General features: G+C 39.1%; 1 long non-coding RNA gene across 14 annotated transcripts in view; it reads left to right on the top strand.

Moving 5' to 3' along the window:
- LOC126060888 (uncharacterized) overlaps positions 1–14,545 on the top strand; it is a 414,465-nt gene that overhangs the window by 148,473 nt on the left and 251,447 nt on the right. For 10 of the 14 annotated variants that reach the window (XR_007513672.1, XR_007513675.1, XR_007513674.1 and 7 more), the window contains one exon: positions 12,647–12,925. This is a non-coding gene — a long non-coding RNA (uncharacterized LOC126060888). The other 4 variants (XR_007513678.1, XR_007513669.1, XR_007513681.1 and 1 more) reach the window with 4 other exon arrangements.

Raw genomic sequence — 14,545 nt, 5'->3', positions numbered from 1 at the left:
GAACGTTTATTTGAATGCTACTCACTCATCAGACCCGTATATTGTTCATATGCGTTTTCTTATTTTGTCGTCACAACAACCCTATGAGGTGAATACAATTATTATACCCAGGTTACAGGTGATGGCACTGAGGCTCAGAGAAGTTAAGAAACTTACTCAAGATCACACAGCCAATTACTGGCATAATTAGACTCAAGCCTAGATCAGGTTACTCTAAAGGCCGTGTTACTAGTCGCTTCACAATAGTACTAACACTCCCAGAAATGTCCTGTATAAACAATTTAATGTGTTGTCATTGTGTTGTTGCTGTTTGAGTTGCTGTTCAGTTGAGTCCAACTAACGGAGACCCTATGTACAACAACAAAAAAAGTTTCCCGGTCCTGTGCCATCTTCGTGATCGTTGGCATATTCAAACCCATGGTTGTGGCCACCGTACCTTTCAGCCTCATCTTTCAGCGCTATTTTGTACAGTATTCTGTTGTGATCCAAGAGGTTTTCATTGGCTAATTTTCAGAAGTGCATTATCAGACCTTTCTTCCTAGTCTGTTTGAATCTGGAAGCTCTCCTCAAATCTTTCTACTGTTGGTTACCCTGCTGGTATTTGAAATATCGGTGGCATAACTTTCAACATCTTAACGACATGCAAGCCACCACAGTGTGACAAACTGACAGACTGGTGATGGACTTGTTAATTGCACACCATGCAAATAGCCCACCAAAACTGCAGGGCACAGCAGCAGACACTGACAAGTAATTCTATCCTTGCACCTTGGAAAGGAAAAGTGCACTTTCTTTGTACAATCCTGTTTGGTCAAATTGACCTGTTTTCCAGAAATGTAAACTCTCACATTTTCAATGCTAACACACTTCTGGTAAATGAACTGCTTCAGTTTTCATGTCTTCCACTTGAATTGAATCCCTGTGCTACCAAGGGAGATGGCGAACTGAGGTAGGTAACCCCTTTTTTATTTCCTTTAAAACTCTATCTTTGTACCAATCAAAAATAAAGAAATGTAAATTCTCTAAGTCAACTCTCTCTGGTAAATTCACCATGTGTTTGTTTGTGGACATATGTTGTTGTTATTATTTTGGCTTATAGCAACCCCATGTAACAGCATAGAACTGCCCCATACGGTTTTCTAGGCTATAATCTTTACGGGAGCGGATCATCAGGCCTTTCTCCCATGGACCCATTAAATGGGTTTGAACTGCCAATCTTTTGGTTAGACATATTGACCGTAGTTAAGTTTCTGCAAACCAGATGCCTAAATGAGTCTGTTCTTCTTGGCCTTGACCCATTCATTCATCATGCATCACCTGAGTGCTGGCTCAAAGGATGCACCTCAATCCACCATCTTCCCCCTTATTCTACCTTCCTCTCTTAGGAATACTTTGGTGCCCATCTTCCCCTGGTTCTGTGAGGAGGAGTCCAAGCTTTGCCTGATCTCTTCAAATTTAATTTATAAATGCTTTTGTCAGTACCTGGGACTTGACTTTTTCCTCAGATTTTTATTTCATTAATCCCTTTGACTCCTGGAGCCCTGGTGGCACAGTGGTTAAGAAGTTGCTGCTAACCAAAATGTTGGCAGTTCGTATCCACCAGCCACCCCTTGGTAATCCTATGGAGCAGTTCTACTCTGTCCTATAGGGTTGCTATGAGTTGGGATAGACTATATGGCAACAGGTTTGGGATTTTTTTTTCTTTTTTTGGTTTGACTTCTAGCTCCCCCTTCTCCATCCCACCCTCACCCCTGGCAGAATCTTCTGCCCTAATCTCTACCTCTCTGAATTCAGTTTCATCTCTAGCCACCAAGGCCATCCTGAGACCCAGCAAGTTTTGGTACCTGTTTTATTACACCTAAAATGAGCAATACAACTTGGCTGACTCCTTAAACAATGGGGCCGTTTTGTCTCTCACTCTGATAGGAAGAGTCATTCAGTCCTAGTGATGACGAAACAGAAAATGCTTTGATGGTCTTATTAACTGGAAGGAATTTAAGTGTGATAGATTCTGAATAGAATAGAGGGCTCTGGAACAGGTTTGAGTTTATATACAACTTAATCTATCACACTTAAAATATCAGTAGAGATGGGAATGGATGCTAGAAAAATTGGCAAATTGAGGGGAAAGAAAACCCCTCAAGTCATACCATCATCTCAGAGGATGAACCAAAATATATTTCAGATGGATCTCATGCAAAAATTGTATGCATAAAATAACTCGAAGATAATTTATTTTATATTGTATATTTCATTTTGAGTGAGAAGTACTTCAAAGTATATAAGCATCTCATGATATCACCAATATCCCTGGGTGGTGCAAACACTTAACACCCTTGGTTACTATCCAAAAAAGTCCACGCAGATGTACCTTGGAAGAAAGGCCTGCACATTGGAAAACCCTATGGAGCACAGTTCGACTCTGACACACATGGTGTCTCCACGAATTGGAATTGACTCAGTGGCAGCTGGTTTTGGTTTTTGGTTGATACCACAACAGAAAATATCAATAGATTTGAGCAAATAGAATATAAAAACTCTGCAAACTAAAAAAATAAAGTCAAAAACAGATTTGCAACATTGATAAGGGGTTAATATATATAATTTTAAAGATGTAAATGCTTCTTACAAATTGATGAGAAAAACACTTAGCAGCATGCTAGAGGAAATGCAAAGGACATGGAGAGGTAATTAATAAAAGAAAAATAATAAAAAGCCAATGGACTCTTGAAATATCCACCCACTCTCACTAGAATTCAAAGAAATACAAATTAAACAGCATGGCTGAATAACTAGTAAAAATTTAAAACATAAAACAAAACTCAAGGCTAGTGAGAATGTGGAGAAATCAGCACCCACTCCAATAGCTGGCCGTGCAAATTGGCAGGAAGTTTCTAGAAAGCAATTAAAAAAAAAAAACTCACTGCCGTCTAGTTGGAAAGCAATTTAGCAACACGTTAAAAAAAAAAAAATGAGAGCACTGGGAGCCAATGATCCCACTCCTAATCTATAGTAAGGAAATGCTCAAAAGTGTGGACACATATTTATGTAAAAGAATGTCAATAATAGAAAAAAATTAGATGCATCCTAAATGCCCAATATTGAGGGGATGGTTAAATGAATTACACTATATCATGAAATAGAGTATTTTGCCATCTTTTGAAATGCTTTTGAAGGATATTTAGACATCAAAAATGCTCCTAACATGATGTTAAACTAAGAGAGTAAGATGCAAAACCATTTATACTGTGATCTAAATGCTATAAGAAATACATAGATTAATACAGAAACACGTACATATATAAAATATTAGAAAGTTATTAAGATACCAAAAGTAGTTATTTCCAATTGTTACCAATATAGGTAACTTTAATTGTCATCTGTAGATTTTTAATTACTCTTCTAAAATATTGGTAGCTAATATATGTTACTATTATAATTAGGAAAAGCAATAGGCATTATTAAAATGCATGTACCTGCATTTACTAGATTATCACAGTATTTTTCCAAGTTTTCTCCTCTCTGAGGAGAGAGATGAGAAAAGGAAGGCATTGCCTTCCTTTGGTTTGTAATATTTGGACTAGAGTCGGTCGTTGAAGAAGCGGAGAACAGACGACTCCAGCGCAGTCAACAGTCTCCAGTAAGTTGCACGTATCACCTAGTGCCAGACCAAAGACCCCCAGACACTTTCTCAAGACAAAAAATGAAAAGAAATGATTGTGGTTAGCGTTAGAACAAACAGAAAACCCTCCTGAGATCTGTTCTCTGAGAAATTTCTGGATCCAGCCATTTCTGATCTCATGAACCTGCTCTCCTAAGTGCTATTCCAGAAGGGAAATAAAAACTGATTTTTCAAGCTCTCATCTCCCTGTATTGGAATTTTGTTAACAGCAATCTCCCACACTAGTCTGTGAGCTTGGATGGGACAAGGACCCATTCTGCTGGGTAGAGTCATGTTCAATAAGATTCGTTGAATGAATGCATGAATGAATGGACTTGGAAACTCTACTAGAGGTAGGCTTTATAGCAGCTGCACACTGCTACATTTTGGTTCTGTCTCTAAGTTTTACTTGACCTCATGGATTATCTTCCTTTTTTGGTCCAAGTTCACCGGTAGTAGACTTAGCTTGTTAGTCATTCGGTCTTGCTTTGTACTGAAAATCAGAACTGATGAGGTTCTAAGGTTAAAAAAGATGAGAGGTGGTTTAGTGTAGTGGCTAAGATCATGACAAAGTCATCGCCATTGCCCGGGTTTGAAAGTTGGCTCCACCGTGTGCTAGCTCTGTGATCTTGGGCGGTCACTTAACCTGTCTGGGCTTTAGTTTCTTCATCTGTGAAAGAGTGATAACACCAATACCATATCCCTGACAGGCTTATTGTGAGAATTAAGACATCAAACATTTAGCATATTGCCGGGCACAGTGTAAGTGCAATATAAGTGGTAGCGCTTATTATTATTTTTTCCCCAAGAGCCAGTAGACATCCTCTTCAGTTAACTATACCTATTCAATTTCAGTTTCAACAGCCTCCCAATGTTTTCTATCTAAACTATGCATACATAATGAACTTGACATGTTAATAAAGCTTGATATTTTGTAGCAATTATTTTAAATGTTCTCATCTATTGTCTCTATTCATTAGTTAATGATTGTCATGACAAAGTAATCAAAACGGTCCTTTAAAAATACTTCTGATGCTGCAGATGTCAAACATCAATTACCATGAAACTTTATTCTAAGACCCATAGTATCTTTCTCACTTAACACTTTGCAATTATTTTCATTTATGACTTAAAATTTTCCTTCTCCAGACAATAAACTCTTTAAGGGCAAAAAATATATATATTTTTCCTACCTCTGTCCCCACCTGTACTGTTTTTCATGAATATTTATACATAAATAGTTGTTAAATGAATAGTTAGATTGTTTCCCTTTATTTCAAACCCGGGGGACACTGAGTAGTGATAGTCTTGCCTCTCAGCAAGGGCATTTCTGATGCATTGCTACATTTATTCTTATAGTTTCAACTTGAAACTTTAAACCCAGATTTTTCATCCTCAAAGGATGGCATCACCATCTACAAATAAGATTGTGATCCACTGGAAGGTTGGTAGTGGCTGAGTCTCCTGACACATCTCTTTCCATAGAGGTAGGTAGATAGATAAGTAGGTAGGTAGGTAGACAGACAGACAGATAAATATCTAGTCAACTCCAACTCATGGCGACTCTATGCATAACAATGAAACACTGTCTGGTTCTGCATCATCCCCAAGACCGCCAACATGTTCTAGTCTACTGTTACAGCTGTTGTGCCAGTGCATCTCACCACGAGTCTCCCTCACCCTCACTGGCCCTCTGCTTCACCAAGCATGATGTCCTCTAGTGATTGAAAGCTCCTGATGATATCTCCAAATCAAGAAAGTCGGACAATGTTCTGTTGTAACCCACAGGATTTTCATTGGCTAATTTTCAGAATTAGATCACCAGGGTGTTCTTCCCAGTCTGTCTTAGTTTGGAAACTCTGCTCAAACTTGTCCACCATAGGTGACCCACTGGTATATGAAATACTGTTGATTTAACTTCCAGCATCATAGTGACATGCAAACCACCATAATGTGAGAAACTGAAAGATGGTTAGTGGCCCTTAGAAGTGACTGATACTTATTTCTCTTGTGGATTTTAAACATATAATTAGAACACAATGCGGTCCTGGGCCATATTATTCTTCCTTTATTTCTTACACTGGATAATGTGTTCAATGTTTAAAAACAGTATCGTTATTTTATTTCAGTAATAATAATGCCCTTCAGTTGTATAAAAAACCAGACCAAACCTGTTGCTGTCAAGTCGACTCCAACACTCATAGAGACCCTATGGAATGGAATAGAGCTGCCCCATAGAGTTTCCAAGGAGCGCCTGCTGGATTCAAACTGCTGACCTTTTGGCTAGCAGACTTAACTCTTAACCACTGTATCACCAGGGTTTCCTCAGTTGTGTAGTGGTGTATAAATTACAGAGTGCTTTGGTTTTTTTTTTCATATTAACCATTTTAAGTGTACAATTCAGTGACACTAATTACATTCACCACATTGTGCCAAAAATCATCACTATTTCCAAAAGTTTTTCATCTCTCCAAATAGAAACTCAGTACCTCATAAGTAATAATTCCCCATACCCCCTCCTCCTAGTCCTTGGTAACCACATATCACAATCCAAAAGAACTGAAGAAAAAATTCAAGCCTTGAGTTGCGATAGTGAAGGATTCTATGGGCAAAAAAATTGAACGACTTAGGAAGCATCAAAACAGTCACTGAACCCAAAAGAATCGGTCAGCATTCAAGCATTTCAGGAGGTAGCATATGATCAAGAACCAATGGTACTGAAGGAAGAAGCCCAAGATGCGCCAAAGACATTGGCGAAAAACAAGGCTCCAGAGGCTGATGGAATACCAAATGAGATGTTTCAGCGAACGCATGCAATACTGGAAGTGCTTGCTCATCTATGCCAGGAAGTTTGGAAGACAGCTCCCTGGCCAACCTACTGGAAGAAACACAAATGTGTGCCTATCCTAAAGAAAGGTGATCCAACTGAATACAGAAATTATTGAACAATACCATTAATATCACGTGCAAGTAAAATTATACTGAAGATAATTCAGAAATGGTTGCAACAGTACATTGACAAGGAACTGCCAGAAATTAAAGCCATTTTCAGAAGAGGACATAAAATGAGGTATGTCATTGCTCATGTCAGACAGCCCTTGGCTGAAAGCAGAGAATACCAGAAAACCGTTTACTAATGTTTTACTGACTATGCAAAAACATTCAACTGTGTGGATAATAACAGATTATGGATAACATTTCAAAGAATGGGTATTCCAGAACACTTAATTGTGCTCATGTGGAACCTGTACATGGACCAAGAGGCAGACATTCAGACAGAACAAAGGGATACTACATGGTTTAAAATCAGGAAAGGTGTGCATCAGGGTTGTATCCTACCATACCTGTTCAATCCGTAGCTGAGCAAATATTCCAAGAAACTGGACTATATGAAGAAGAACGTGGCATCAGGATTGGCTGAAGACTAGTTAACCTGTGACATGCAGATGATACAACTTTGCTTGCTGAAAGGGAAGAGGACTTGAAGCACTTACTGATGAAGATCAAAGACCCCAGCCTTCAGTATGGATTGCACCTCAACATAAAGAAAACAAAAATTCTCACAATAGGGCCAATAAGCAACATCATAATAAACAGAGAAAAGATTGAAGTAATTGAGGATTTCATTTTACCTGGATCCAGAATCAATGCCAATGGAGCATCAGTCAAGAAGTCAAAGACATATTGCATTGGACAAATCTATTGCAAAAGACTTCTGTAAAGTGTTAAAAAGCAAAGATGTCACTTTGAGGACTAAGGTGAGCCTGACCCAAGCCATGGTATTTTTTAATCACCTCATCTGATATGAAAGCTGCACAATAAATAAGGAAGACTGAAGAATCGATGTATTTGAATTACAGTGTTGGCAAAGAATATTAAATATACCATGGGTTGCCAGAAGAACAAACAAATCTGTCTTGGAAGAAATACTGCCAGAATGCTCCTTAGAAGCAAGGATAGTGGGACTTCCTCTCACATACTTTGAACATGTTGTCAGGAGGGACCAATCCTTGGAGAAGGACATCATGCTTGGTAAAGTAGAGGATCAGCAAAAAAGAGGAAGACCCTCAATGAGATGGATTGACACTGGCTGCAACAATGGGCTCAAGCATAGGATTGATTGTGAGGATGGTGCAGGACCGGGCAGTGTTTTGTTCTATTGTGCACAGTGTAGTTACGAGTCAGAACCTACTCCATGGCACCTAACAGCACCAACAACCCTGTGCTTTTGCTCATCTTAGATATTTTGTACAAGCGAGATCATACAATATTTGTCCTTTTATGTTTCACATGTCACTCAGCTAAATATTTTCAAGGTTCATCTCTGCTGTAACATGTATCAGAACTTTATGGCTGAATACTGTTCCAGTGTAGGTATATACCACATTCTGTGTATCCAAATTTGGTATTTTTAATTGTTCTTTTATATGTGGAAATCTGATTGTAAGAAGAAGGGGCTAGCTATGATGTGCCATGTGCTTTACATACATTATCTCACCCAATCCTCATAGGAGCCGATGATGCAAGCAATGTTATCTCTATTTTACTAATAAAAAATTTGAGGTTCAGAGGGCTTAACTAGTTTACGATCCAAGTGAGATCAAAACCCTGATTTGTCCTGCATCAAAATCTATGCTCTTTGCACTATACCAGTGATTGATTGAACTACATTGTTGACCTTAATTTAGTAGAAAGATTCTACTTTTGATGACAAAAGTTACTGTTTGTTACCCTCTGGTGACATTAAAATCCAGGCATGCACATAATTATAGAGGCCATGATAGGCCAGTCTTTCTTTGCCTCCTCCTTCCCACAGAGAACTCATACTTGGCTTTCCCAGTCCTCTGTCACTGGTGATAAATATGGAGTATACAGATACCGTGTTGCATTGTTATGTCTGTCACTGCTTTGCTTTGTTATGTCTGTCACTGTTTGCATAGTCTCTAACCAAACCATTGATTTGGGATGGGGCTGAACTCAGCATTCTCACCATTCTTTTCTTGCCCCTCCTTTTCTATACCCAATTCCTCTGTTCAGAATGTCATAGAAAATCAAGATCAGCGATTTGGTAGTTCATTCTAGCCTAGGAAGCAAAGAACAATGTCTCTACCCTCCCAGATACTCTCTGACTTAAATTTCAAGGATGCTTGTTCCAAAAGGAAACTCTGGTGGCATAGTGGTTAAGTGCTATGCCTGCTCACCAAAAGGTCAGCAGTTCGAATCCACCAGGTGCTCCTTGGAAACTCTATGGGGTAGTTCTACTCTATCCTGTAGAGTTGCTATGAGTCGGAATCAACTTGATGGCAATGGGTTTTGTTCCAAAAATGGCCAGATTTGGCTAGACCACAGGTGGTACGAGTTTAATGAGAATGGTCTTGTAAAAAAAAAAAAGAATATGCTAGCTCCTGACAAAGCAATCTGATCTTTGGATCCTAATAACCCTGGTTAGAAGAAAGAAACTCTAGTGTGTGTTTTTGGGTCAGGGGAGTCATTGCTCAATATGCTAAGAGAATTCATTTTCCTTGTGTGCTTTTCCTTTCAAGTCACGTTTTAGTGCTGGAGTTACTCAGCGAATTAATAAGTGTAGAAATGCAAAGCTCTTTTCTTATTACATTCTATCGATCTGATGGCAGTGTCATTAATTGAAAGACTAGGCCAATGTGATGGATAGTTCAGCTCAAGATTCCACATTTGTTTGGGTCCAGATCTCTTGGAAGAAAGCTGCACGAAATTGAAGGGAAGAAGCCTTTGGTCTGACGTGAATTATCCTTCCTTTGTCGATCCTTGTAAGAGCATTCAGCCCTTGTGAGATTTACAATGTGAAATTGTAAACTGTTTGCACTCTTAGAGGAAAATCAAAACTCAGAAGGTCTGTTTCTAGAGTTGGAAATAATCCATCTTGTAACTCTTTTAGATAGATTATGTATATATGACATTTCCAAAAAATCTGACAAAAACAACTTCTGACTAAAAAAAAGTATGGAAGGTGGGCATTTTGCTTTTGATTTCAATTAATTTCATCTGCACCATTGATTCCATTTCTTTCTAGTGGTGTATGAGAATTTAAGAGATTGGTATATTGGTAGGAAGTTTTTTTTAATGATTTTTTTTCTCTTTTTGGATTGTTTGACCTACTAGTCCTTGGATTCCTCCCATAAGTTTAAATTAAATTGAGAATTTTATGTACTTAGAGATATGCCAACATACATATTTAATAAATACTCTAATACGGAAAATTAAAAGGAACTTTTTAGAAATATTTTAGTCCTCCACATGAAGGAAAATTCCTGGCATCGAACAAAAGCCTATCAAATTATGTTTAATTTGCTCACAAAGGCTGAGCTTGTCTCCTTGATTTCTAGTTTATCGTACTTTGACGAGCTAGGCTATTTTTCTGTGATGTTTACTATTTAAAATATTTGAGGCTTGAAGTGAATGGGAGGAATGCCCAAATTTAAAGAATGCATATCTAAATCTGTCATAAAACATCATTTCTCTCTTGCTTTTTAAAAACATTGATGGGAGAAGTTTAGAAGTTTAGTACATGTTATTAATAGTACATGTCCTGGCAAATGCTCTTTATCCTTGTCTATGGGATTTGAATCGCCTTTCTGAAGGTGTGATTTCTTTTCCTGGTTGTGTTTTTGGATGCTAGAATAAGCCATTTGTGGAAAGATAGGAAGTGAGCGAATGGCCACACGGCACGACCTCAGTTTGGAACACATCTTGAAAACGGATTTAATGCTTTCTGAGCACGGAGACAATGGGCTGTGATTTGGGGTCCTCCAAGCTGACCTTTGGCTTGGTGAGAAACGTGGACTGCTTTCTCTATCCTCAGCTCCTGTCTGAACGGAAAGGAGGCTGCACCACCGTTAAGGAGCGAGTGGTGTTGATGTGCGCACGGGCTGCCTTCCACATGATATTTTGTCTAAAAATACATCCACAGAGAGGCAGGCATATGCTGGCGCGTTGGTGTGAAGGAGCTCTCGCCTGCGTTTCTTGCTGTCCCCATCTCAATTCTGGAGTGAGGAATTAAATTATTCCAGAAGCTCTGCCAGGTTTTGATTTGCCATTGTCTTGGCTTCTCCGTTGCCTTTGAATGGGACCCTTGATACAGGGCTTTCAAAGACCAGCCGGTGCTGATGGGGTCTGTGGCTTGACGATGGCGCCTGCTCGTTCTCGTGGTGCTCTGTGTGAGGCGTGCTTTTCTTTCCTTTTTGGGAGGCAGAGAGCACTGGGCAGAGGTTGCACTTGGCCCATTAGAGCTCCGTTGTCACTGCTGTGGCTGTTATTCCCTTCGACAAGAGCCAAGGAGCAAACAGGACGGTGGGTCACCTCGCTGGCTATTTGGCACCATTTCTCTCCCGCCCCCTCCCCAACCTTGTTATGATTTACTTTCTTTTTTTAAGTGACAGGGTTGGAGGGGGGTTCCTCAGGCACTGTCTCTACCCCTGCTTTATCTTGGGAAGGACCCGCTTTCTCCTGATTTCTAACACCTCTCTCCCCATTATGAAAGCTTGCCAGACTCACTCGCAGTCCCTGCAACTCAGATTTTATGTTCTATTGCTGGGGTTTTCTCCTTCAACAGTGATCTCCAAATTTATCAGCTTCTATGGTTACCTCAAAAATTACAGGGGGTAAAATTATTTCTTGGGTGATTTTGCCTAGAAAGGAGGAAAACAAAAATTGCTCTTTGGAGTGAGTGTCCCCAGAAAAGAAATACCTAACAGGAGGAGATAAACTGAGACTGTTCTGTAGCCTCTGATACAGCTTGACGCTAAAGATGTGTCTTCAGGTGAGAATTTCTGCCTCCCTCACAGAGGTAGAGAAAGATGCTAGCCTTCAGGATATTTTCCATAGCTTGTTGGAAAATAATTTCAATTTTAATGAGAAGTGCTGAGTAAAGAAATACCGTTTTTCACGCGCCAGAAAGAGGGACAAAAATCACTGATAACATCAGATACAAAGTGCATCATTCCGTTTGAAATTATCCGTATTCAAAAGTGAGTAAGATCTGCTGCTGCTTCTTCCTTCCTCTTTTCTTCTGGAATAGTCAAGCTAGCCGTGTGTCGATGTCCTTGAAAACTGACAGGCAAGCATTGTTTTTCAAAAGGGTTGGTCTTTTTTTTTTTTTTTTTTTAAGATTTCTGACAAATGAGATAAAAGAATTCTTTATTTTGTTTTAGGTGGCTAGCACAGAATACATCCAATGCAAGTTAACACAGACTTACCTAATGTAAGCTAGTACTCACATACGTGCAATTTTAAAAATGCACACACACACACACACACACACACACACACACACACACACACACACACACACACACCAAAAAACAAACCCACCCAATGCTGACCAAAATCCAGGCTTGAATTTAAATCACAACTATTTAATCTCATGTGGAGAAGTAATCTTCTTATATGCATTTCTACAGGTGAATATTTGCCTTATCTTTTCCCATCACTATTACTTTCTTTCATAAAAGCCATTAAAATGGACAAAGGACTCTACCACAGTTCGCTTAAGTTCCAGGGGCAGGGCAGTTGATTAAAATGGAGCAGGGATCCAATAGGTTATAAACTCTTATTTGTCTCCAGGCATTTCCTTTCAGTTCAGCTTAATGCATTTTATTTCCAATGATTCCAAAAAGAAAAAAAAAAAAAACCATGTATACCTATAGACTCCCCATACCTAATTATGCCACTGGATACATTAGTAACATATAACATTATATACAGCTGTGGGTTAAACACAGAAAAAAAAAAAACAGAAAAAGGTGCTGTTATTTGTAGCCAGCAAGTCGCGTGCCCCAGGTGCTGGAGTATTTGCCTGTCTTCGTTCCTTCACAGGCGTGAGGGTCTCAGCGATTGCTGACTAATTGATAGTTGTAGTAACGGCAATAGGCTCCTAAGATTAGAAATGCATGCAGACGTGTGTCTTGATTCAAACATTTAAGGAACTCACCCTCTCACTTACTTACACAGGCAGAGTCTTCATGCTAATAGAGGTGTGATGGAGACAGCAGGACAAAAAACAGAAGACAGAGAGACAGAAAGAGAAGAGAGACAGAGATGGCTGACAGCAAGGATACCCCAGCAAACAGTTCTAAAACGCATTTGCAAATGCAGAAGGCATCAGAATCATCCAACAATTCAGACACCCGTTTTGTTTCTTCTCTGCAGGACGCCTCCATCCAGACTATTCGCAAACAAAAAAAAACCAAAAACACCAAAAAACCAAAAACCAAAACAAAACCGGAAAAGGTGAGAGCCCTGCCCTCCTAGCTCAGAATTCATCTGGTTTCCTTTTTTCCCCCCTGCCTTGTATTCCTCAATCCAGGGTCCCTGCCTCCGAGGGCAGCCGTCCTTGCTGTTGAATGCAAGTGTCACAGCAGGAGCAGAAAGAGGGCTGAGGGAAGCATTGTCAAAGCCACCGGTGGTTGTCTATTGTTTCTTTGCTTTGCGTTTTTTTTTTTTTTTTTTTTTTGTGGTTTTCCCCGACCAGTGGCCTCTCTCTGTCCAGGAGGAGGGGGAAAAACTGCAAGAGTTGGTAGAGTCGCAGCCCAGAGCCTTTTTTATTCACACTGTTTGGATAAACAGCCCAGCAGTACCGTGCAGAACGTTAGGAAATACAGCAAGAGTGCAGGATTCTAGCGGGAGGTGGAGAGGGGACGCTTTGTAGACTTGTTTCCTCTGCCTAGATTCCAAAGGCAATGTTTTTGGAAGGACTTCCGTGGTGGTGTTTGTTTTCTGCTGAGTTTTCAGTTTAAAAAAAAAAAAAAAAAATGAGAAAAGTCCTATTCGTTGGTCAAGCTTTCCGTTTGTTTATTTTTGCTCAGTTCTAGAACTAGATGGAAATGTTCAGGAAAGCCAGGTCTGTTGCTTGTGATTTGCTGAATTATGGAAATCAGTTCTGCCTGAATCGGGGATTGTCTTTTGCAGATTATTTCGGCTTGCATGTAAAATTTGCTTTTGTAATGTTGAACATTACAAGGAAAAAAAAAAAAGGTTTTGACTATCTTTAGTATGGCTATAATTCTTGGTTGTATGTATTTTGTACCTTAAACTTAGTTGTTCTTTTGGGTGGCATTTGTGTACAAATCTTTTTTGAACAGGCCAACTCCTCTGATAACACCAAAAGTTTTCAAAGGTTACAGTGTTACACCTTCAAAGTAGTTTTTTAAGAACGTATTTCAAATAGACGTTTGGCATATGCATGAATATACTAGAAATTTTCTCCAGAGATGTTAATTGGTATGTAACATATTTCTGCAAATAAATGGAAGTGATTAAACATACATAGAAAGAATCAGAAAGGGAGATGAAATTTGAACTCAGCATTCAAATAATTTTGCCAAGCAAACAAATTTGTAAATCTTATAGTTTGTTTTAACTTAGAAAAAATCACATACGTATGAATGACTCTCCATAGTTTTCTTTCTTTTAAATGTTGTACTATCTGGAATTATCCTCAAGAAATGCTACAATTTGATTTTTTTTTTCTTAAGCCATCTACCTTGTGAGCCCAGGACTCTTCACTATTTTCGGAATGTGGTAAACATTCAGCCTTTCAATTCTAAAGTGTATTTTTAAGTCAAAAGGGGATATATCTGCAGGCAGGGGAGTGAATATTTTCTTTCAAGGAGCGATTCCATTTTTTAACACATGCTGGTGGGTTGATGTTCAATATGAGCTTTTGATTTCTTTCTTTTCCAAATAATGACAGACAGTTGCAGTCTGTCAGTGAACGTGGGGGTAGAACAACTTTTGAGTTCCATAAGAAAACACCCTAAATTGAAAGTCTGAGATCTTCATGTCTATGAACAGCTAGTTTGGCACATTGTAAATACCCTCTCTCCTTTTCCGCTTTCATTGCCTCGATTC

The sequence above is a fragment of the Elephas maximus genome, chromosome 17 (assembly GCF_024166365.1).
Source record: "Elephas maximus indicus isolate mEleMax1 chromosome 17, mEleMax1 primary haplotype, whole genome shotgun sequence".
NCBI lineage: Eukaryota > Metazoa > Chordata > Mammalia > Proboscidea > Elephantidae > Elephas > Elephas maximus.
This window is presented reverse-complemented; position numbering and strand designations above follow the sequence as displayed.